At 41.6% G+C, this 23,963-nt stretch overlaps 1 long non-coding RNA gene across 2 annotated transcripts in view; it reads left to right on the top strand.

The window, feature by feature from the left end:
* Nucleotides 1-1,089: 1,089 nt before the first annotated feature.
* LOC110489916 overlaps nt 1,090-23,963 on the top strand; it is a 43,935-nt gene continuing 21,061 nt past the window's right edge. The window contains exon 1 of one of the 2 annotated variants that reach the window (XR_002468638.2): nt 1,090-1,261. This is a non-coding gene — a long non-coding RNA (uncharacterized LOC110489916). The remainder of the gene's footprint in view (nt 1,262-23,963) is intronic. The other variant, XR_005036076.1, reaches the window with a different exon arrangement.

The following is a 23,963-nucleotide window of genomic DNA, read 5'->3' as shown; positions in this document are numbered from 1 at the left end:
ACTTACCCAGAAAGACGCACAGCTGTAATCGCTGCCAAAGGTAATTCTAACATGTTTTGACTCAGGGGTGTGAATCATTATGTAAATTAGACATATTTCTGTATTTAAATTTCAATAAATGTGCAAATATTTCTAAAAACATGTTTTCACTTTGTCATTATGGGGCATTGTGTGTAGATGGATGAGGAAAAAAATATATTTAATCCATTTTGAATTCAGACTGTAACATAACAAAATGTGGAATAAGTCAAGGGGTATGTACATGAGACCTTGACAGGACACTTTCACATGTCCTATATCTGTCTGTCTAGTAACCTGTTGCGTCAGTAGCTATTTGCAAAGGGACTGTTTTACAACGATGCCAACCCTATATCATAAAATATATCAGGGTTCCCCAACTGGCAGCCAGTGGGACGAATTTGGCCCGCGGGTGGTTTTATTTGACCCCTCAAGTTTTCTGAGCATTTTCATTGTTGGACATAAAAGACTGTTAAAAACACCAGAAATTGAGCTCCAAGTGGTTTTCATTTGGAAATATTTTCCCACCTATTCCCATGCATAATAGAGAGACACGTGATTGAATACAAATATAAGAAAGGTTTGAAATAATTATGTTTTAGCCAAAGATTATATCTGTGTGGGCTTCTTGCGGACAATTTTCAGTCTACAAATTATTTGTAATTATGCCCTGGCCTGTGGCTAAATCTAGTTGATGATCCCTGAGCTATACCTTCCCTGTATGGGTTGAGTGCCCTATACTGCAGTGCAGGCTGTTGCATAAAACTGTTGCCTTTTCATCAGGTTGTAATGGAGAAGCCCACCTGCCACTCCCAATAATACTCATTTTAATAAATAGACAAGACACATGACAAGTGCTGAATGGTACATCCACATTACCATCAAGCTGCAAGTATTGGCAGTATGTGGTGGCTATTTATTATTGCATGCATTTGCAGAAATATGAATTACACCGACAGCATCTGCCTTATTTATAGCACGAGCCCAATAAATCATGCGTGCTGCACGTCGATACGCCGATGTGGACGTGATATTATCATCATCTCTAGACTTTGCAGCTCCTATGTGGCTCGAGCTGACTTATCGTGACGTCACCCACTGTATCTGACTGTATGCAGCCCTTCATGGAGCGCGTGGCTGCGAGCACATGGAAAGGAGGTCGAGATTTGTGCTTGAAAGACACGCACCTATTCATCCGAAATGGAATATAAATAATAATGCGCAAAATAGAGTCAGAGAACGGGTAAGAGCTCTCTCTATACTATCCATATCGGGTATACATCGCTTTATGTCGATGTATGTGTTAATGTTCCATCAAAATCCTTTCAGTGCATAGCATTCTAATAATGTAATCTAACTGCGGTAATGTTTTTATTCAAATGGAACCTGTAATCTTTTTTTTTTTCATGTTAAAAGTTATTTTTTATTTGGTCAGCTTCCAGAGGATAATTTAATGTTTTTTTTCAACATGTTACCACATTTTTGTATCACTTATCATGGGCTGGATGTTTATTTCGTCCAATATCAAATGGCTCATCTATATAATATTGTTGTCCACAGAACTGTTTCATCTCATTTGATCCCATTTATAAATATAGTGTTGGAAGATTTTCTTGCAAATACTCTACTGTTGAATGCTTTTCTTTCAAATAACCTACTATAAATGCATTGTAAGGTACACTTTTTGCAATGTTGTTGTTGATGATAATGTTCTTATGTTTAATATTTACTATATTCTATTTGTTTTATAATCATTTCCTAACATCAAAAACCTCCTCCACCAGCCCAACATTCATTAATGCATGAATACATTTAACTAATTTCCTTTTGCTATATGCCATGTTTGTCATATTTGTGAATGATGATGCACTCAGTTGCATTGTTTCACTTCTAGTTGTGTCCTTTTTATGTTGCAAAACAACAAATTCCAGAGGGTAGGCAGCCATATTGGATGTGATACTTTATACAGTAGCCTATAAGAGCAATCCATTGTCTGTCTCTGATATCAACAGAGAAATAAACAAAGGGGGACTATGTCCTATTATAGCAATATATATATATTTATTTATTTCACCTTTATTTAACCAGGTAGGCAAGTTGAGAACAAGTTCTCATTTACAATTGCGACCTGGCAATATGTATGTATGTATATCCAATATATTATATTCAGCACATCATTTTTTAAATGAAAAGATGTCAAGGGTTTAGATTTAATGGTGGAGCCGTTTATAGTCCTATTATAGTACTAGGCCATCAAGGGCATGTGCAGCGTTTCGATTCTAGATTGACGTAATTATACACCATATCACATTTTCCTGAGCATTCTTGCTGATATTCATCCAGCCCTGGCTGCACATTTAACAAGGACGTCGATATGATCGTTGATGATTCAGATGCACACACCTTCCTTTTAGCACTTTGTGATAGGCGCACATGGCTCCGTCGGCACGTGTGTGTGTGTGTGTACACTAGTTTACAGAATACAAGGTCATTGCCCCCCCCGTGGTCAGGTTTCATAGGCGCAAAGACACTGGAGTGTCATGCTTCTGGGATATTGGCACCCATACGAGTCAATGGTCAGTACGTTTGTTGTCACTTTATGGTATGTTTGTGCTGGTTTGCATGGTAACAAGATAACACACGGTCCCTTTCTGGAAAACAGATCCAGAATCATCCAGGTAGCGGTGCTCATTTGGCTTTTAGTCTGTGATGGTCTGTCACTTACGATGAGGGCCTTGCCTCCCGGTAATATGACTGAAGACAGAAAACCTTGTGGCTTTCTCTGGGAATGAGCCAATAGGCATACTGAGCTATAGACACACTGAGGGATATCAATTATTAGAGGATTGTGGTGTTCTTATTCCTCTTGCAAATAGCCTGTTACTTCTGCTTTTCTCTTGCGCACAGATCAGCAGGTTCACTCCCTCTGATACACATGTTCATTATCGGGGATGACAGGAAAATATAACGCATTGGTCCACTTTAAACCCTCAGAGCCAATTAAACAGCTTTTACATGTAATCAGTGCATAATGTTTTTGTTTTAGTTTGCATCCCATATGGCACCCTATTCCCTATACAGTCAACTGCTTTTGACAAGGGCCCTATAGCCCTGGTCAAAAGTAGTGCAATATATGAAATAGGGGAGCACGGCCTTCGAATATGATAGGTAAAGATATAGGTAAGAGTAGATTGCACAGCACAGGATGAGTTGTTATGAAAGAGTCTGGTGTGAAGCCAATGCACTACCTCACTATGTGCAAGCAGACAGCACATGTTGGGAGGCAGGACTACATGGGGGACTATCTGACGTTATGTAATTCAGCCTGTAAGAATGTGTTTTTTCAGCAGAGAGGAGCTGGAGTAGATTAAGCACACAGCTAGTCCTCCCCTACAGTGGGCTGGCTACGTGAAGAGCAGCCAACCCTACGCCCTGCTTTACAATAACGTCACTTTCTGATGACATCATCACTTTTCTACTCGGGTCCACTTATGTGTAGCTCTCTCTCGCTCTCTCTCTCTGTCTCTCTCTCTCTCATTCACTCTCTCTCTCTCTCTCTCATTTGCTCTCTCTCTCTCTCGCTCTCTCTCTCTCATTCACTCTCTCTCTCTCTCATTTGCTCTCTCTCTCTCTGTCTGTCTCTCTCTCTCATTCACTCTCTCTCTCTCTCTCTCTCTCTCTCTCTCTCTCGCTCATTCTCTCTCTCTCTCTCTCTCTCTCTCTCTCTGTCTCTCTCTCTCTCTCTCTCTCTCTCACACTCTCACTCGTTCTCCCTCTCTCAACCCCTCCCTCCCTTGCGCTCTCATTCTCTCTATCCATTAGACGGCAGCCTGTCTGTGTTTTCTTTGGCAGCCGGGACCTGGGTCTGCCTGCCAAGTGCTTCCCTGCACAATGTTTTCAGTGTGAGAGATGGGTTATGAGAGGCACAGTAAGAAATAAAGTTGTGGAACCCAAAAAGGGTAGTTAGTTGCCCCGTTCAGTATTCAGCACAACATGTAAAGCAGAAAGCACCAAACTTTAGAAGTGATATGGATGTGGTTACCGTCTGATAAGGGGTTTCCCTAAACCTCCACCCTGCCATCCTCCAGTAAACAGCTAATCAGAAATGAATGTTGTGATTATTCAGCGTATTGTTTTCACCACAAAATGTACTGTGTGAATGTTATTCATGTATTGCATTTGTTTATTTGGGGGACCGTTTTTTATGAGATAGAGGTCAATCTCTTCAATCACAGGTAATGTGACCATGGCAGATGCCATCTACAATATAATTCAATCCTATTTGCAGTTTGAAATCAAATGAAAAACACACACTCACGTCGAATAAGTTTTTGTTCACTGTCTTGGCCTCTAATTGGTTGAATTTCCGTGTTTTCTTAGGCTCAAACGAGGGAGTTTTTCATAGTAAAACGCCTCCAGAGAGTTCCCTGAGTTCCTTGGAATGATTAAAAACATAGAGCAGAGCTGTGGGGTGGTCACAGGCCTGTCTGTCTGTTATGTAATGCTACTCCCCCTGCTGAATGAAGTCACTGGCTAGCTTCAGGCACGTTGAAGGAATATTTAACCATAGAATTAGGAATGAGATAGGATCTCTATGTATTGAACTGAATAGGGGAGGGAGAAAGAGAAGTTGGAAATGCAGAAGTGATACAACTGGCCCCACAAAAACATTTCCATACAGAATGGTGTGCTACAGCACAACCTTGGAGATGAGATCACATTTTACGTTTACTTTTGAATCATTTAGCTAGTAGACTATTAGGACTATATATTAGCACACTCTTATCCAGAGCAACTCCCAGTCGCTGCATTCAACCAAGTAAATCACCATACTTATAGGCTTAACTATGACAATACAGGAAGTGAAATGTCTCTTTCTCTTTATAGGCAAGATTTAGTAAGACGCTATAGCCTAGCATTTATATAGTTGAAGCAGAATGCTGCCTACAGTATGGAAACACGGAGGTACCAGACAACTTTTCTGTCGCCTCGCTCGCGGAGTGGTTGGATTCAGAAAAAGGGCCACAGTGACCTCATAGAAAGTCAGCCTGAAAAGCCTTTTGTCACACACACCCTGACGTTTCAGGCCCCGTCGGTCAATCCATGTTCAGATGGGAAGCAGATAAAAAAGCTGCTGAATGGCTGGAATCTGTAGAACCTTTTTGTATTTGGATGTGCTGGGTGTCAATGCAGAGAGAGCAGAATGGAGAGAGCATTGTCATGTGTTTTATTCCAATGATGCCTATCATGCTGTGTTGGCTGGATTAGAACTAATTCTCCTCTGAGATTGTCCTCTCTGCCATAGATGCATATTGCGCACAGCCTTATTTGTGCTGGGGTTTGTGAGTCAAAAGAGCACTGTGTTGAGTTTAAAGGGATAGACAGGGCCAGGAGAGGAGGGAGGGAGAGAGTGAGTGAGAAGAATGTCAGTGGTAGTGCTGAGCGATTATTGATTTTTGAGGTCGGTTTGATTATTTAAAAAGATATCACGGTTTTTCGATTTCAGTTTTGATCATTTTTTTCAACATTAAATGCATTCTGAAATATTTACAATAAAATGATTAGAGCTTTGAATGGATATTCCAAAGACAACAATTGTGAACATTCAATTGCCAAAACATTTAAAATATTCAATTGTCTCAGTTGTGTGTATTACTTTGAATTTGTAATATTTCACTCCTTAAAGTCATCATCTCATCCCTGCTCAGGCAGTGCCAGCCAGACCACCATCTAACGTTATCTCTGTTCTCTCCATACCGTACTGTCTTTAGTCCTCCTATTTAGCTAGGCTAGCCTGCCTAAGTATTCTGCAGAGCTGTCTGACAATCATTTTACGAGTTTTCAAAGTAGATACTTTCACGAAGTGTCTCTGTCCACTCTCTCGTTGTTGTGTTGTGTACATTCCTTTCTCATGTGGCGGCGTATGCAGTCTGTGTGTATCCAACCTAACGTAGCAGGCGTAAAAGTGGATCCATCTCTGTCAGAGCTGGAAAAGAACAGGATTATGGTCATTGTAGTTAATTACCACATTTCTGCACTGAACTACGTTGAATATTTGAATAATAAAAACTACAACTCCCTTCAGCACAGTGTCCCATATTGTTATCAAGTTGTATTTTTGGTCTCATCTCCTTCGCTCCACTGTGTGCACCTTCCTATTTACACTAGAGATCTGTATATAATGACAAGATGCATTATATGACAAGATGCAAGTCTCCGCCCTAACAATGGTAGTCGTTGTCCCGAAGGCGGGGGGCAGGTGACAAGCTTAGGTCCAAAATAAGCCCATAGAAACGCATTGGCCTTATTTTAGACAGATTTTTAGCAGTGAAACCACTTTCTTCGCCTCTTCCTCTATGGTTTACACACACACCAAGCTCCTCCCCCTGCCTCTCACGCCAACAAAGTTGCGAGATCACAACTTCCTCTCTGTTTTCGTATGTCCCCAGGGAGTCACGCATACGCACACACACACACACACACACGAAACAAACATGGAATTACAGAGAGAAAGCAAGGACCTTAGCTGGCAGGCAAGCAGAGAAAAGCGGCTAACATCAGAAGTGTGATCTTTGCTCTACTTCCCAGGTTCTGCAGACGTGATGAGTCATGTTCTAAACAATGTGTTTGATTTTGCTGTCAGTTTACCTCCAGCTCCAAGAGAAAGCAGCACAGTGATTCACACTGTTTGACTGACCCACATACAGCAATACATGTGCTGCTGCTGCCACTATTAGACTAAGGAGCTGATCCATGAAAATAACTATAGTTCTCCAGCTCTAATGAATTGCAGTACAACCAATGATGTTAAAACACAACCAGCAACGTTTAAACACAATCCATGACGTTTGCACCAATGCAGGACTTGGGAGGGTTAACACAAAGCATAGGTCTATTTTATGAGAGATGAGAGAAATCTTTCTAACATAAGAGAGAAATGTATCCCACCATTTCCAGCTTCAACCCAGCTAACAATTCTAGGGAGAGAGAACGTTTTTGTAATGTTACACGCACTGTTCCCTTGATGTTTGAATGTCCAGTTTTCCATTATTCAGGGGAACATTCTATGTATGTTAGCAAAAACCTCCTGAGAATGTATTTAGCATGTTTTGGAATTAGAGTTAGGAGAACATTACCTTAATGTCAAACAGAACTAACCCAGAACGTGATTACCATGTTCTCAGAATATCCAATATTAAGGTTCTAGACACGTTTCATAGGACGCTACAAGAACATTCATGTGTCCGGTTTTCTGAGGGTTAGTAGAATATTCCATTAACCTTTTCACGCGTGAGTTCCAAATATCTCTAACCGTCGCCCCTGTTTTTTCACTGTTTCAAAATGTGATTGTTACGCAACAGGATAGTTACCCGCGCTGCCCTCAAACCAAGGCACACTGCCTGCTAATTATCAATAGTCCATGTTTCAACTTGTCAATTTCAAATTATTTTCCAACAAGTTTTATTTTCTAACAACAGTTTGAATTGAGGTGTGTTCCACCTCCTCGTTAATTCGGGGCGGCAGGGGCGGCAGGGTAGCCTAGTGGTTAGAGCGTTGGACTAGTAACCGGAAGGTTGTGAGTTCAAACCCCCGAGCTGACAAGGTACAAATCTGTCGTTCTGCCCCTGAACAGGCAGTTAACCCACTGTTCCCAGGCCGTCATTGAAAATAAGAATTTGTTCTTAACTGACTTGCCTGGTTAAATAAAGGTAAAATAAAAAAAAAAAAAATTCGCATACGGTAACCCATATCACTCTTGCGGACAATTTATGTTTGAGGTTTTACTGAGCGGACAAACTTCTCTCTTCAACTAGAGCCCAAGCACTTCCCTAGTGTTTTCCCAGATCAAATATGAAGACATTGAGCATCTCTAGTCAGAACAGGCCTTGCACAAACGTTTTTCCACAGCACATTTTCTGGCTGGCGCCCGCATTGCCTTCATTGTTGTTTGTCTTACAAATTGGACTTTGGACATGTGTGCATTCCTATCAAAGTAAGTTTCTTATTTTCTGTATATTGTTCTGTCGTGTCATGTTTTCAAGTACTGGTGACAGATTATGCATTCCGATTCTTGCATAGATTGATATGGACACTGATTATGATCAGCTAATGCTAAGCTATTTGCCGGCTATGTGTGGCACCACGTTTGTTGACATCATACAATGCATTCTGTTTGTCACGTAAGCATCTGTCAGACCAAAGATGTTATAGCAAGGGATAGTTCACTCGACTAACTTATGGTGCTTTCAAGACAACTGTGAACTCTGAAAACCACTGCTTAAAATCACGACGTCAGTGATCTTCAGGTTGGAAAGTCGGAGCGCTAGAAAGAGGCCTGAGTTCCCGAGTTGGAATTCAGAGTTGGATGACCGTTAAAATAGTTTCTCCCGAATTCCCAGTTGTCTTGAACGTGGCATCAGATTGTAACTTTGGTACCTCAGGGTTTCCAGCTCAGACCCCCCTTTCCAGGGGGTTTATTTGTTTTTAACGTATAACCTTCTCTTGTGTTTGCCCCCATTTATTGTTAAATCCCCCATTATAGTAGTATTTCCTGCATCATATCCCCCCACCATACCTTCCCCCATATTTTTTAGGCAATGAGCGCAGCCATCATTGACTTTGTTTATTTGCGTCTTATGATGGCATTCTGGATTTGGGAGATTTCGCTTGTCAAGCGTAAACAAACATTGCTGCCATTATAAAGAATGTAGCTGCTGTTAGCTTAGCTGACACACATTTATTTTCTAAACAACATTACATTAGTCTCTTGTGCTCACCAGAGATGTGGTACATTGTAAACTAGTCTAGCTGTTAGGTCGCTAACTTATGTTTTGCTTAGTTTTTTTGTCAGCGCAACCTGTTATTTAGACTGGTTTATGGAATGAGTTTGGCTGTGGATGTGTTCCGTGTGATGCTTGGAAGAAGGTCAAATTGAGGAATAAAGTTTAAGACCTTCATTTTCCATTAGTACAAAAAAATATTTAGATGCTTTTTAGACAACAATGATGTTTAGACACGTTTGTTGCGTCATATGTTCTGTTGCTACTGTTCCAATCACGTATTTGAGATTGTACACTGCAGGGACCACTCAACAATGATCACAAATACGTGATTGTACGTGTCAAAGGGTTAACATGACACCAAACATACACAGAGCATGATTGCCATGTTCTCAGAATAAGATATTATGTTCTAGACAGGTTTCATGGGACGTTGCATGAACATTGTGTCCAGTTTTCTGAGGGTTAGTAGATTATTCCATCAACGTCCCACCGAATATGTACACTGAAAAAATGGTCGCCTTTTTCTCAGAATATAAGGGATATCTCCACTGTCCAGGAGAATACCTAACTGCTCCTCCCTAGGCACTTGTGTCAATCTGAAACAACTTGATAGGTGTAAATGCACTTTGAAGTAAATCTCAGCTCTTTGAAAAGAACACTCAAGAAAAACTTTTATTGATCATAGTCATTCAGGAGAATCATTAAAATAGGTTAATATGCCCCACCAACATTAGACAACATTAGACAACATTAGACATACAGAAAGACCTTAAATAGCTGAAATAAGAACATCAAATCAATGATGAGAGTGTAATCAGGTTAACTGATATTTGACATGGACATGGTGGCGTAGATCGTACTACCGCGACGATCAGTCTACCATGAACCAAGAGGTTGTGAGTTCAAATCCCAGGTGAGGACATGTTGAACAATAATTACTATATACATGCACAATGTAATCATGTACTGTATGTCAAAGTGTGTCAACAGTAACAAGTCATGATGTGTAATAATGTTTCTTTGGGACTGTCAGGTGACGTCCTAACAACTGATACACAGAAATGTTCTGGCAACGTTCCCATGAAATATGTCTAGAACATTAATATCTTGAGTTCTTGAGAACATGGTAACCACGTTCTGGTAAGTTCTATTTGACATTAAGGGAATGGTCTCTTGGAAAGTGTCCTTGCATATCACTGGAACATTCCTATGAAAACCTTAGATAATGACCGAATAAGACACTTAATAGAATGTTCTCTAAAGTTATGGGGATTTTTGTTGTTAGCTGGGAACTTATCTTAATTTACCTAAGAGGTGATTAATAAATGTAATAGACTTCAAAAAATGTGTCATTAACTAATTATGAACCATTTAGTGCTAATGGCTGTTATTTTAACAGCCTTTTCCATCTAACACATGCCGTTGGAAATGAAAACCAAACCTATTAGCAAGACAGTCTGACAGCCTAGGGATCACGTGTGCTGCCTAGAGAGGGCCGCACTATCCCTAGGTACAGATCTAGGATCAGCTTCCCCTCACCAATCCTAACCTTAACCATTTGTGTGGGAAATGCTTAACTTACCCAAGATCAGCATCTAGGGGCAACTTTCGCCTTACTCCATGTGGAGCCTGTTCACTGTGCATTTTAATGAGAGTTTAAACAACATGAATGAAAAATTAATGACTACCTTTCCGGATCTGCGCCAACTCTCTCCATCACGTGCTCATCAGGGGTCTTGGGTCAGTCTGCTGTCGGTCTGTCTCACAGGATTAATTAGCCTGATTGACAGACATTGCATTAGGTTATTGCACACACAGAAGGTAAATGCACACACACAGACACTCACTCACTCTCACACACACACACACGTTTGTTTTACGATCTTTGTCTGGACCAAAAAATGTACTCCCATTCAAAATCCTACTTTCCCTAACCCCTAACCCTGTTCTGTTCACCATCTGCCCTTGCCTGTCTCCAATTGTCGGGTACAGGTACCCCCACCACACTCACTCCACTCTGCTGAGCTTTCGCTCGCCTCCAGCACACACGCACTGTTGGGGCGAGTGACTCTGAACTTACAATGGCTAGCCCCAAGTCATTATATATATATTTTTTTTTTCTTGTGCATTTTGCCTCATGACTCCTGCATGCTTTGTTGACTACAAACTTTCTTTACCCAACCGTGGGACAGACTATGTTTGTTCCCACATTCGGGACTCTGACTCTCTATTGATTACACAAACTTTTGGCCTCCCGTCCTATTCTAACCACCTCTCGCCAGCTTTGTATTCGTGTTACATGATAAAATTGCTGTACAATATGATATTGTTGCCATCTAATGCACATTCAGATGTCATAAATCAGCACTGCAGAGCTCTCCCTGTCCTCTGCCGTGCCTTGATTGTATTACTGTTGATGATCTGGAAATGTGCATGTACACCCTGGCCTATCTACTGTTGCTAGCCCCAATTCTGACTTTGATATCTGCTTCACTGATTTCTACTCTCGTAAAAGCCTGGGGTTTCTGCACTTAAACAATAGAAGCTTATTACCTAAAAATGTATCAATTGAAAGTGTAGGTTCACAGCTCCAATCCAGATGTGTTGGTCATTACTGAGACGTGGATAAGGAAGAGTGTTTTGAACACTGATGTTAACATTTCTGGTTCTAACTTTTTTGGGTAAGACAGATCTTCCAAAGGTGGGGTAGAGGCAATCTTTACCAAGGATCACCTTCAGTGCTCGGTTGTCTCCACCAAGTCTGTCCCCAAACAATTTGATTTGCTGGTTTTAAGCATTACACTTTCAAATAGCTCTTTGTTGACTGTTGATGGGTGCTATTGTCCCCAATCAGCACCGGCCTGTACCCTACCTGCCCTAAGCTCTCTCCTAGCCCCTTACACTAAGTCTGAATTTGTTGTGCTAGGTGACCTGGGACATGCTTAAACCACCTAACCAAGTCCTAAAGCAATGGGACTCCCTAAATCTTTCTCAGACTATTACCAATCCCACAAGGTATGACTCCAAACACCCAGAAAAGGCTACTCTCCTTGATGTTTTCCTCACAAATAATCCTGAGAGGTATCACTCCGGTGTTTTCTGTAATGACCTTAGTGATCACTGTTTTTACAGCCTGTGTTCGTAATGGCTGCTCAGTGAAACGACCTGTCCTGATTTGTCATAGACGCTTGCTAAAAAACTTTAAAGAGCAAGCCTTCCTTTATGAACTGGCCTCTGTAAAATGGTATAGAATCAGCTTGATCCCCTCTGTCGAAGACGCTTGGGCCTTCTTTTTTGATATTTTCAGTGGTATTGTTAACAAACACGCCCCTATAAAGAAAATGAGAATTAAAAACAGGTTCAGCCCCTGGTTCGACTATGATCTTGCAGAGATACTCCACCTCAAGTATTGTATTTGGCAAAAGGCTCGGCACACGCATACTCAGGCTGACATGCGTCTTGTTCAGGCAAATGAGAAATAAGTGCACTTAGGCTATCCGGTAGGCCAAAGTTAGTTACTTTAAGGAGCAGTTCTCTCTCTGTGGGTCTAACTCCAAGAAGTTCTGGAAAACGGTTAAAGACCTGGAGAATAAACCCTCCTCCTCACAGCTGTCCATGTCCCTTAAAGTTGATGATCTGGTTGTTACTGACAAGAAGCACATGGCTGAGCTCTTTAATCACCACTTCATTAAGTCAGGATTCCTATTTGACTCAGGCATGCCTCCTTGCCCATCCAATATTTCCTCATCTCCCACCCCTTCTAATACAACTTCTTGTCTCTTGTTGTTTCTTGCTTCTTGTTTCTTGTCAATAATCAACTGACTGTCTTTCTTGATGTCTATAGTATTCTCTCTGGTATGCAATCCGGTTTCCTCTCAGGTTATGGATGTGTCACTGCAACCTTAAAGGTCCTCAATGATGTCACCATTGCCCTTGAGTAATGTTGTGCTGTTATTTTTATTGAATTGGCCAAAGCTTTTGATACAGTAGACCCTTCCATTCTTGTGGGCCGGCTAAGGAGTATTGGTGTCTCTGAGGGGTCTTTGGCCTGGTTTGCTAACTACCTCTCTCAAAGAGTGCAGTGTATAAAGTCAGAAAATCTGCTGTCTCAGCCACTGCCTGTCACCAAGAGAGTTCCCCAAGGCTCGATCCTAGGCCCCACACTCTTCTCAATTTACATCAACAACATAGCTCAGGAAGTAGGAAGCTCTCTCATCCATTTATATGCAGATAATACAGTCTTATACTCAGCTGGCCCCTCCCCGAATTTGGTGTTAAATGCTCAATAACAAAGCTTTCTTAGTGTCCAACAAGCTTTCTCTGCCCTTAACCTTGTTCTGAACACCTCCAAAACAAAGGTAATGTGGTTTGGTAAGAAGAATGCCCCTCTACCCAAAGGTGTGATTACTACATCTGAGGGTGTAGAGCTTGAGGTAGTCACCTCATACAAGTACCTGCGAGTATGGCTAGATAGTACACTGTCCTTCGCTCAGCAAATATCAAAGCTGCAGGCTAAAGATAAATCTAGACTTGGTTTTCTCTATCGTAATCACTCCGCTTTCACACCAGCTGCCAAACTAACCCTGATTCAGATGACCATCCTACCCATGCTAGATTACGGAGACATCATTTATAGATTGGCAGGTAAGGGTGCTCTCGTGCAGATAGATGTTCTTTACCATTTGGCCATCAGATTTGCCACCAATGCTCCTTATAGGACACATCACTGCACTCTATACTCCTCTGTAAACTGGTAATCTCTGTGTACCCGTCGCAAGACCCACTGGTTGATGCTTATTTTTAAAAGCCTCTTAGGCCTCACTCCCCCCTATTTGAGATATCTACTGCAGCCCTCATCCTCCACATGCAACACAAGTTCTGCCAGTCACATTCTGTTAAAGGTCCCCAAAGCACACACATCCCTGGGTCGCTCCTCTTTTCAGTTTACTGCAGCTAGCAACTGGAACGAGCTGCAACAAACACTCAAACTGGATATTTTTATCTCAATCTCTTCATTAAAATACTTAATCAAGGACACTCTTACTGACAGTTGTGGCTGCTTTGCGTGATGTATTGTTGTCTCTACCTTCTCGCCCTTTGTGCTGTTGTCTGTTTGTACCATGTTTTGTGTTGCTGCCATGTCGTTGTCATGTTGTGTTGCTACCATTCTGTGTTGTAATGTGTTGCTGCCTTGCTATGTTGTTGTCTTAGGTCTCTCTTTATGTAGTGTAGTGTTGTCTCTCTTGTCGTGATGTGTGTTTTGTCCTATATTTATATATATATATTTATTTTCAACCCAGCACCCGTCCATGCAGGAGGCATTTTGCCTTTGGGTAGGCCGTCATTGTAAATAAGAATTTGTTCTTGGCTGACTTGCGTAGTTAAATCAAGGTTAAATAAATAAATAAAAACGAATCTTAATCCCAAACCCTAACCTAGCCATCTTCAGATCTCCTTAGAGATTGTCATGCTGTAGTGGTCTACTCAGTGGATGAATAGAATTCATACAGGGAGGAATCTAATTTTAGATACGGGAGTGTCTTGAATTGTCACTCAAATCTCTCTTTGATATCAATGCATGTTTCGTATGTAGAACTTGGAGTTAGAGTTTCCATTCAGCCAGCCAGGTGGAAATATATTTCTGTAGTTCCTCTGTTCTCACTGCCTGACACAGTTGGGCTACTGCGTTATTTCAGGGGTTGCAGGGCAAGTGGGACAGCAGTTGGCTCCGAGGAGCAGTACAGTGTCAGTTGCTGTCAGAATATACACCAGCGCAGCGTCGCCAGGTGTCAGAGCGTGTCCCCTCGCACGTCAACCACTCTAAATGTAGCCTGTGTATGGAGCCTTGACCTGTCACTCAAACCCCCAGCTGTCTGTGTGGATGGATGCAGGCTTGCTGAGCAGAGGGGAACTCAGCTGAGGTATGATCCCTGGGTGATCAACTTCTCCTGGCACATTTCTTCCACGGATGCCCCATCAAAACATTACACCTTAAGGCATACTTTTAACAGCAGGGAATGTACCCCACTAACCGCAGGTCCTCATCGACTCGTCATCCCAGTGGTTGGAGGTCTGTTTTTAGACAGATCCTATTCTCCGTAAGATGAGTAATATTTCCGCTCTAGAAAGGAGAGGAGTAGATGTATTCTGAGCCCTCAGGCTTTGAACCACATCAGACAGAGTGTTCAGTGTTGGATTTGGAGCATGGAGCCATGGAGAATAACCTGTGTTGCCGAAATCCATGACAAGTTCCCTGGGAAAGCATGCATGGTACAGTGTATCAATCTGCCCTCTTGTTCCGGTTGTTAGACTTTTATGGTGCTTCATGGACCTAAGCCCCCTTCAGCCCCCTCTCCTGTTGGCTTTGATGGTTAGCTGGGGACACACTGATCTTGTTCCTCTCTGAAGCACTGACCGACCATCCCTAGGGAGGGATTGATTGCTTTTGTACTCCCCCATACTGTACGTACCTCTATGTAAAGCAATAGGAGATAGCCTGCCATCTGGGGGAAGTGATACCTCTGTCTGCTGAATCATACTATTAAAGTGGTCCCTCTTCCTATCTGTCTCCCTCATGCCTCTCCTGTGCCCCACTGCCCCCATCTCCCTCCCAGAGAAGATAGTGCGTTTACTGGGCTAGAGGGATGTAACTTATCTTAATGTGGTAGTTGTGTCACGCTTCGGGGCCTATCTGCACAGAAAACCTTTAGACTGTCTTGTTGAAAGTGGTGGAGAGGTTGGTACAATGTGTGTTATGTAGAGGATTTGTAGAGTGCAAAATAGACTTGTTTCCCATCACATTTTTAACAGTACAACTGTGAAATATCAAATTAAGATTTCATTTTATTGGAGATTGGAGAGACAAGAAAGATAGTATGTCACAAAGGCTGTGGGCTGGATTTGCACAGTTACGCTTCTCTCACATTCTTAGCAAAATATGTTACTCATTATTGCCGTTTTGAATTGATCGGTCATTTTAATTGTTTATATGGAAATTTCTTTAGAACACATGGAAATACTATTTATGCATCTTTGTTTACTCTCATAATGTGTATAGATTTCTTTCACGCATTTCTGAAACTTTGGCCACCAGTTTTGTGCCTTTGTGCACAACTTCCCGATGCTTTTCCAGGTTTGATGTGGTGTTTCTGGATGAATAGAACAATGGTGCCTTTGCAGTTTGCATTTTACTAAAATGTTGTTCCCTTTCTCCTCGATTAACTCAAAATAATGGGAGCATATCCACAAGGAAACGGTTAAGCGGGGTATCAACTCAGATGCCATGTTTATTTGAACTAGGAATGTTACAGATAGAAATGCATTGACGAAAGCTAATGTGATTCCTCAAAGACACTGAGTATGTGGTATGGATCTCAAAGAGACGACAGAGAGTTCTCTTTGAGATGCTCAACTATCTATAATTCTACCGGTTCCCATCTTTCAAAGAGAAACTAATTTTAGATTCTTCAAAGTAGCCACCCTTTGCCTTGATGACAGATTTGCACACTCTTGAAATTCTCTCAACCAGCTTCACGAGGAATGCTTATCCAACAGTCTTGAAGGAGTTCCCACATATGCTGAGCACTTGTTGGATGATTTTCCTTACTCTGTGGGCCAACAAATCCCAAATCATCTCAATTGGGTTGAGGTCGGGTGATTGTGGAGGCCAGGTCATCTGAATGCAGCACTCCATTTGTCTCCTTCTTGGTCAAATAGCCCTTACACAGCCTTAAGGTGTGTTTTGGGTCATTGTGCTGTTGAAAAACAAATGATAGTCTCACTAAATGCAAACCAGATGGGATGACATATCGCTGCAGAATGCTGTGGTAGCCATGCTGGTTAAGTGTGCCTTGAATTATAAATAAATCACAGAGAGTGTCACCAGAAAAGCACCCCCACACCATCACAACTCTTCCATGCTTCACAGTGGGAACCACACATGCAGAGATCATCCGTTCAACTACTCTGCATCTCACAAAGACATGGCCGTTGGAACCAAAAATCTCAAATTTGGACTCATCAGAACAAAAGACAGATTTCCACCGGTCTAATGTCCATTGCTTGTGTTTCTTGGCCCAAGCAATTATTTTATTCTTATTGGTGTTTGACCATGAAGTCCTGATTCATGCAGTCTCCTCTGAACAGTTGATGTTGAGATGTGTCGGTTACTTGAACTCTATGAAGCATTTATTTGGCCTGAAATCTGAGGTGCAGTTAACTCTAATGAACTTATCCTCTGCAGCAGAGGTAACTTTCCTTTGGCGGTCCTCATGAGAGCCAGTTTCATCATAGCTCTTGAAGGTTTTTGCTCGTGCACTTGATGAAACTTTAAAAGTTCTCGAAATTTTCCGGATTAACTGACCTTCATTTCTTAAAGTAATGATGGACTGTAATTTCTCTTTGCTCATTTGAGCTGTTCTTGCCATAATATGGACTTGGTCTTTTACCAAATAGGGCTATCTTCTGTATACCACCCCTACCTTGTCACAACACAGCTGATTGGCTCAAATACATTAAGAAGGAAATACATTCCAGAGATTAACTTTTAACAAGGCACATTGAAATTGAAATGCATTCCAGGTGACTACCTCATGAAGCTGGTTGAGATAATGCCAAGAGTTTGCAAAGCTGGCTGTCATCAAGGCAAAGGGTGGCTACTTTCAAGAATCTCAAATATAAAATATATTTTGATTTGTTTAACACTTTTTTGGTTACTACATGATTCCATATGTGTTATTTCATAGTTTTGATGTCTTCACTACTATTCTACAATGTAGAAAATAGTAAAATAAAGAGTAGGTGTGTCCAAACTTTTGACTGGTACTGTATGTTGTTAAGAATGTGAGAGTAGGGTGACTCCCATAGCAGGCCTCAAACCCAGGACACTAGCACCAATAATGAACACCTTAACCACTGTCCTAATTTGGGATATCTCTAGGGCATGTGCTTATTGGGCCAGTATAGTTACGCCCTGTCCAGAAGAATACCTAACCCCTCCTACCTATTGTAGGCACTTGATAGGTGTTAGCAATAGGGTGAATGCACTTTGACACAAATCTCAGGTCTTTTAAAAGTACACTCAATAAATACTTTTATTGATCATAATGAGTCAGGAGTGTCGTTATTAAACAGGTTAATATGCCCCACCAACCATAGACGATACAGAAAGCCCTTAAATTGTAAATCAAATAAATGATGAGAGAATTGTCAAATTAACTGATACTTGACAAGGACATGATGGTGTAGCAGGAAGATTGGAGTACGGTGAACCAAGATGTTGTGTTGTGTAATGAAACAAAAACATATTTTGGAGAATGTTTCTTTGGGAACATCAGGCGACATCCTGAGAAATGATACACAGAAATATTCTTGCAAAGTTCCCCTGAAACGTGTCAAGAACATTAATATCTTACATTCTGAGAACATGGCAACCATGTTCTGTGTATGTTTGGTGGGATGTTGATGAAATATTCTTCTAACCATCAGAAAACTGGACAAATTAATGTTCTTGCCACGTCTGATGAAACTGTCGGGAACATCAATATTGTATCGTCTGAGAACATTGTAACCATGTTATAGATATATGTATTTTTTGACATTAAGGGAATGTTCTCCCACCTTTAACACCAAAACATGCTAGAACGGTTCTCAACGTTTTTGCTAACAAAATGTTCCCAAAAACGAATGGAAAACCGGACTCTCAAACATTAGGGGGACAGTACGGGTAACGTTGCAAAAACCTTCTCCCTAGAATTGTTAGCTGGGTAGCTCGGTAGCTAGCTAGCAAACATAGCTACACACAATAATACCGGAGTCAATATCAGCATGTGAAGTAGGTAACTAGCTGTAAAATCATCTAAACAAACTCCTCTATCTATCTCACAGAGTTCACTTTGCAGTTCACGTCTACCCAGAGTGAATGCAGAGTACGTTGCTATGGCAACAACGACCCTTCTTTCCCACGTTTCCCACAGACACACAGGGCGCATTGCGAGATGGTACTTGAAGGAGAAACTGAGTTTAATAATTTAGTACACTGTTTAGATCTAAGCGAAATATATACTTTGTCATGACGATATAAACAGATGGATGTGTTCTAGACAAGCATGCCCATACCATCCCTTCCAGTCAGTACAGTAGCTGCAGTACACTGAAGTATAACTGCAGTTAGAGTGCAATATAACTGCAGTATGCTGCAAATACTGCATCCAAAATAACACTTTTTTTCCCAGTGTAACTGCAGTTAGAGTGCAGTATAACTGCAGTTCAACTGTAGTACATTGCAGTTATTCTGCAATTACTGCATCCAAATACCACAGTTGACTGCAGTTACTGCACATTACCTGTGAGGAGAACCATGTAGCTACAGTTGAAGTTGGAAGTTTACATACACATAGATTGGAGTCATTAAAACTTGTTTTTCACCCACTCCACAAATGTCTTGTTAACAAACTATAGTTTTGGCAAGTCGGTTAGGACATCTACTTTGTGCACGACACCAGTACTTTTTCCAACAATTGTTTACAGACAGATGATTTCACTAATAATTCACTGTATCACAATTCCAGTGGGTCAGAAGTTTGCATATACTAAATTGACTGTGCCTTTAAACAGCTTTGAAAATTCCAGAAAATGATGTCATGGCTTTAGAAGCTTCTGATAGGCTAATTGACATACTTTGAGTCAATTGGAGGTGTACCCGTGGATGTATTTCAAGGCCTACCTTCAAACTCAGTGCCTCTTTGCTTGACATCATGGGGAAATCAAAGGAGACGCGTTCTGTCTCCTAGAGATGAACGTGCTTTGGTGCGAAAAGTGCAAATCAATCCCAGAACAGCAAAGGACCTTGTGAAGATGCTGGAGGAAACAGGTACAAAGGTATCTATATCCACAGTAAAAAGAGTCCTTTATCGACATAACCTGAAAGACAGCTGAGCAAGGAAGAAGCCACTGCTCCAAAACCGGCATAAAAAAGCCAGACTACGGTTTACAACTGCACATGGGGACAAAGATTGTACTTTTTGGAGAAATGTCCTTTGGTCTGATGAAACAAAAATAGAACTGTTTGGCCATAATGACCATCGTTATGTTTGGAGGAGAAAGGGGGAGGCTTGCAAGCCGAATAACACAATTCCAACTGTGAAGTATGGGGGGGGTGCAGCATCATGTTGTGGGGGTGCTTTGCTGCAGGAGGGTCTGGTGCACTTCACAAAATAGATGGCATAAGGAGGAGAGAAAATTATGTGGATATATTGAAGCAACATCTGAAGACATCAGTCAGGAAGTTAAAGTTTGGTCGCAAATGGGTCTTCCAAATGGACAATGACCCCAAGCATACTTCCAACGTTGAGGCAAAGTGGCTTAAGGACAACAAAGTCAAGGTATTGGAGTGACCATCACAAAGCCCTGAATTCAATCCAATAGAAGATTTGTGGGCATAACTGAAAATGCGTGTGCGAGCAAGGAGGCCAACAAACCTGACTCAGTTACACCAGCTCTGTCAGGAGGAATGGGCCAAAATTCACCCAACTTATTGTGGGAAGCTTGTGGAAGGCTACCCAAAATGTTTGACTCAAGTTAAACAATTTAAAGGCAATGCTACCAAATACTAATTGAGTGTATGTAAACTTCTGACCCACTGGGAATGTGATGAAAGAAATTAAATCTGAAATAAATAATTCTCTCTACTATTATTCTGACATTTCACATTCTTAAAATAAAGTGGTGATCCTAACTGACCGAAGACAGGGAATTTTTACTAGGATTAAATGTCAGGAATTGTGAAAAACTGAGTTTAAATGTATTTGGCTAAGGCGTATGTAAACTTCGGACTTCAACTGTATGACTCATTCCTACACAATTTCCTGATTTCACAGAAAGACCATTTAGAAGTTAATTCACAGGGAACATTTTTATTTTACCCACTGATAGAACATAGGCTTTCACCAAATTGACAGGAGTTTCATGACTTTTTTTTCTGGAAGTGGATTATCCCTTTAATGGGTGTGATCAATCACAGTCTACAAATCACTTCTTCACATCTGTCTCACCTTTTGGTTTTGCGTTTTGCTGGGGGTGCATTTGTGAAAACACAGGTGACAACACCAGAAACAGCAGAACAACAGTGGCAGTTAGTACAGCAGTGAGCTCACACCTCTGCCCTGTAATGGACTTGCAATGGGGGAGGAAAGGAAAACGTGAAGCACTCTTGACTGTCATGTCACCCTGGGGGCAGGAGGCTCATCCTGGAGGTGATTTATGGAGCTGTCTGCTATGTTCCCTGAGGGGGAGAGGAGCACAGGAGCAGGCCTTTTTCTCAACCATTGACCCAACTTTTTTTTCACCCATTGACCGTTTATTTTCCCACAACAGATGGGCCCCCTGGGGCCCTGGGTCGTTTGCACCTCTTGGCAGCTGAGCATCCTCAATCTTCCTGAGCCCCACTGGTTTCCCTGTATAACAGCCTGTCCCATAGGTCACCTCTGTGGCTTAACTACCAGTCCCAAGTTACTAGGCACACTATTCATTATTCTCCGGCAAACATTGTTACAACTTTGTATTTCTCCATTGTACTCACTGCAATGTGCTCTGGGAGTGAGACTGAGATCTGGTGGTGGTGTCACCCCATGGGTATTTGTAGATGTGCTACTGCTGAGGCATTCAAATATGCCTCATTCAAGAGGCTCTCCCATAGACTCTCAGCTCTACTACCATATATCATGTAGTAAACCCACATACCCTGATTACAGGCCCCCTCTACAGGGCAATATATGGACATATCTAGGACATTATGTCCCATCAGTCCCTGAGCAGAAATGATTGCTCCTAAAATTTCAGCCATCAAGCTTCTAAAACTTTATACAGTTTTAGAATGCATTTATTAACTAGCATTGGAGTCCCTAACTGATCTCTCTCTGTTCATATAAGGAAACATATTTGAGGTCAGAGGTCACAAAGAAGGGGCTACCCAGGGCTACGGCTTCACCCAAGGTCCTTCATAGTGGTCCTTCATAAAGGAAAGTTTCTCTGTGTTCATATTTTCAATTCCAGAGAAAGTAGTGCTTCGAACCTAAGGGTTTCTACTATATGAACCATTACTAACGAATCAATCACAAATCAGTCAACCTTTGTCATTGTATGAGTTTCATGGGTCTAGCAGACAGATGTATTATACCCACACGTCCTGAACATACTAGAACTGTGCTGCATTAAATCTAATAACTGGACATAATGCTCTTCAGACTCTTGACAGATTTACTGTAAAGCCCCTCCGTTCTTCAGCCATCCAAGTGCCAGTGTCGGTCAGGAGCTGTTCGTTGCCTGCACAGATAGTCATTGTGTGTCTGAGATTTTGGTGGCAAACTCTGCTCAACAAGATGGTTTAAAAAGCATTTGTTTCATTTATCCACATACTGTAGCGTGTAGCCTGTCTGCTGCCTTGTCAAGGCAAATAGCTCCTCGTCAAGGACATTAGTGAAATCAATTATTTTGGCCATTCTAACCGATTTCAGGAGTGCCTGATTCTTGTATAGCAAATATTTTTGTACTTGCGCGTGGTCAGCTGTTTTCTGCTGAACTCATTGAATGGACACACTGTAGCTAATGTGTTTCCTGTTGGAGACTAGCCATTGGTTGGTCGTTGTACTCTAATCTATCAGTCAGCAGCAGGAACGGAGCAGTTTTCAGTTGCTGCTGATTCACTTTGAAAACAATACCTGCCACCCACAGATTACAGAGTGCTCTTCCAGAAAAACTGATTATGACAACGACTTAAACAAACCTTTTGTGGCTGAAAGACAATGGCGCTTTATTTCTACTGCTTGCTTTATTTCCAAAATCGCTGAGTTCAATCCAGTAGCGCTCCAGTAGCACTCACTTCACGAGCTCAGGGCATGCCCGACCCAGCATGCATTTGTAGTCTTCTTGTGTGCACTGCTGCTATAGCCCTTTGCTTTAGCTACTGCCATGGAGTTTGCTAAATATTTTCATGAAGAAACTGATAAAACACACAGGTGCAAAATCAAGGTGACTTACAAAGAGTACCAAGAGCAAGATAGTGAGTGTGGTGTCCACAACTAAATAATAATTATTTAGCCTAAAGAATGTTAGCTTACCGATATAATTTTTTTACAACAACTCTGCATCTCTTCCCAGCCTGGCAAGAGTGGCCAAAAGGGTGTTTAGCATCCCCAGTGACTCAGCAAGCGTAAATAGTATATTCTCCGCTGCTGGCCTGCTCTCCAGGCACCATCGCATAAACCAGAAGTCACAGACTGGCCAAACTCGTGTTTCGAAAAAAATGGATTCAATGGCACTAAAAGGCATTTTCGTTTCATTTGTATTTAACTCTATACTAAACAAAAATATAAACGCAACATGCAACAATTTCAAAGATTTTACTGAGTTACAGTTCATATAAGGAAATCAGTCAATTGAAATAAATGTATCAGGCCCTAATCTATGGATTTCACATGACTGGGAATACAGATATGCATCTGGTGGTCACAGATACTGTACCTTAAAAAAAAGGTAGGGGTGTGGATTAGAAAATGAGTCAGTATCCGGTGTGACCACCATTTTCCTCATGCAGCCCAACACATCTCCGTTGCATAGAGTTAATCAGGCTGTTGATTGTGGCCTGTGTAATGTTGTCCCACTCCTCTTCACTGGTTGTGCGAAGTTTCTGGATATTGGCAGGAGCTGGAACACGTTGATCCAGGACATCCCAAACATGCTCAACGGGTGACATGTCTGGTGAGTATGCAGGTCATGGAAGAACTGGGACATTTTCAGCTTTCAGGAATTGTGTACAGATCCTTGCGACATGGGGCTGTGCATTATAATGCTGAAACATGAGGTGATGGCGGCAGATGAATGGCAAGACAATGGTCCTCAGGATGTCATCATGGTATCTCTGTGCATTAAAATTGCCATCGATAAAATGCAATTGGGTTCGTTGTCAGTAACTTGAACCTGCCCATACCATAACCCCACAGCCACCATGGAGCACGCTGTTCACAACATTGACATCAGCAAACCAATCGCCCACACAACGCCATACACCCTGCCTGCCATCTACAATTGAAACCGTGATTCATCCATGAAGAGCACAATTTTCCAGCGTGCCAGTGGCCATTGGAAGGTGAACATTTGTCCACTGAA

The sequence above is a fragment of the Oncorhynchus mykiss genome, chromosome 15, assembly GCF_013265735.2.
Source record: "Oncorhynchus mykiss isolate Arlee chromosome 15, USDA_OmykA_1.1, whole genome shotgun sequence".
Lineage (NCBI taxonomy): Eukaryota > Metazoa > Chordata > Actinopteri > Salmoniformes > Salmonidae > Oncorhynchus > Oncorhynchus mykiss.
This window is presented reverse-complemented; position numbering and strand designations above follow the sequence as displayed.